This window comes from Penaeus vannamei, chromosome 35 (assembly GCF_042767895.1).
Source record: "Penaeus vannamei isolate JL-2024 chromosome 35, ASM4276789v1, whole genome shotgun sequence".
Classification (NCBI taxonomy): domain Eukaryota; kingdom Metazoa; phylum Arthropoda; class Malacostraca; order Decapoda; family Penaeidae; genus Penaeus; species Penaeus vannamei.
The window spans coordinates 20,726,813-20,729,312 of NC_091583.1; positions in this window are offsets into that span (position 1 = coordinate 20,726,813).

Below are 2,500 nucleotides of genomic sequence, written 5' to 3' on the forward strand. Positions count from 1 at the left end.
AACGAGGGAACTAACGTAGGGAGGTAAACAAAGAGAAAATGGTAAACAAATGATATTCAAGCATCCAAACAAGGTAAGCAAGATAATCAAAATAAACAGGTAAAAAATAAACAATATTAAAAGGAAATCAAGACAAGAGAGGTAAATAGAACAAGAGACGGAGATAAACAATATGAATAGAAATAAAGAAGTAAAGATGGAAACAAAGTAAGGTTATATGCTAAAGGAAAAAGTAAACAAAGTTAAGAAATAGGTAAACAAGGCAAGGTTTTACGCAAAATAATGAGTCATGTAAGATAATGGTGATGTAATATATAATGGTGATGATAATGATGATAATGATGGTGATGGTGATGATGATGATGATGATGATGATGGTGGTGGTTATGATGATAATGTGATGATGGTGATGGTGATAATGATGATGGTGATGATGATTAGGCGGAGGATGGTAATAATGATGATGATAAGGCGGAGGATGGCAATGAAAATGATGATGGTGATGATGATGAGGCGGAGGATGGTGAGGATGAGGATGGTGATGATAATGATGAGGAGGAGGAGGAGGGTGGTGATGATGACGGTATTCATATTATGGGGAAGATGGTAGTGGTAAAAACAGCGGTGTTATGTGGTAAAGATGATGATTAGGATAAAAGTGGTGATAAGTGGTGGAGATAATGATTGTGATTATAATGACGAAGACGATTGCGACGATAAGGATAGTGCTGAATATGATAATAGTGATGATAATAATACCGGTGATGACAATAACGATAATGAAAATGATGACGATAATGATAGCGATGATGACGATGAAGATGATGATGATACGAATAGCGGTGATAACGATAATGACGATAATAATAGTGATGACAATGATAGCGATGATGACGACGATGACGCTCGCGGTGATGACGACGATGGTGATGCGCGTGGTGGTGAGGGCGAAGAGAGGCAGTCAACAGTTGTTATCTAAGACAGAGCGGAAGTGTAACAAGACACCCCTTGTGTCTCGCCCGCACATCTGCTCGGAGGAGGAGGAGGGGGGGAGGGGAGGGGTGGAGGGAGGATGGAGAGGGGTGGAGGGGGAGGGAGGAGGGGGGAGGGAGAGGAGGAGGGAGAGGGGGATGGGGGAGGGGGGGGAGGGGGAAGGAGGGAGGAGGAGAGAGGGAGGAGGGAGAGGGGGAGGGGTGGAGGGAGGAGGGACAGGGGGGAGGGAGGAGGAGGGGGAGGGGAGGGGTGCAAAGGAGGGAGAGGAAGAGGGGTGGAGGGAGGAGGGAGAGGGAGGAGGAGGGAGAGGGAGGGGTGGAGGGAGAGGGGGAGGGGTGGAGGGGGGAGGAGGGGGGAGGGGGGGGGGAGGAGGGGGGAGGGAGGGGGAGGGAGGAGGGAGAGGGGGGGAGGGAGGAGAAGGGAGAGGGAGGAGGGGGAGGGAGGAGGGAGAGGGAGGAGGAGGAGGAGGGGGGGGAGGAGGAGGGAGAGGGGGGGAGGAGGGGGAGGAGGAGGGAGAGGGGGGGAAGGAGGAGGGGGGGGGCGGAGGGGGAGGGAGGAGGGAGAGGGGTGGAGGGAGGAGGAGGAGGAGGAGGGAGAGGGGGAGGAGGAGGAGGAGGAGGGGAGAGGGGTGGAGGGAGGAGGAGGAGGAGGGGGGGAGGAGGGAGGTGGGGAGGGAGGAGGGAGGAGGAGGAGGAGGAGGGAGAGGGGGAAGGAGGAGGAGGGAGGAGGAGGGGGGAGGGAGGAGGGAGGAGGAGGAGGAGGAGGGAGAGGGGGAAGGAGGAGGAGGGAGGAGGAGGGGGGGAGGGAGGAGGGAGAGGAAGGTAGAGGTAGGTACAGGGGGGAAGGGAGGGAGAAGAGGGTAGAGGGTGGGGTGGGAGGATGTTTTGCTGGTGGGGAAGGAGGTGGAAAGAGGTGATGGGAGTGGGGAAGGAGGTGGTGGGGGGAAAAAGAGGTATATATATGGGGAAGGAGGTGACACGAGTGAGGAAAGAGACATAAGGATGGGGAAGAAAACAGTGAGAAAGAGAAAAGAAGAACGAGAATGGGGAAGGTGGTGATGGGATGGGGCAGGAGATAGTTGGGAAGCGAAAAGAGGAATGGAGATGGGGAAGGGAGAAGAGGTACGGGTTTAGGGAAGAAAGTAAAAGGAGTGGGGAAGGTGGCATGGGGGAGGGAAGGAAGTGATGGGGATGGGAAAGGACTTGGCGAGGTAGGGAGGAGAAGAACAGGGTTGGGGAAGAGAAGAGGTATAGGGACGGGAAAGGAGGAGGAATAGGTAGGCAGAATAAGAGGCAAGGGAAGGAGGAGGAATAGATAAGTAGAAGGAGAAGCAAGGGAAAGAGGAGGAAAACAGCAAGGAGAGCGAGGCAGAAGGTAGGAAGGGCGAGGAGGGGAAGGCAGGTGGGGAAGAGGGATAAAAAGGGGAGGAGTTAAAGGGCTTAAATGGGCGTGTCCGAAGATCACGAGGAGGGCGGGGAGAGAGATCGAGCAAATGCCGCTGTTGCGA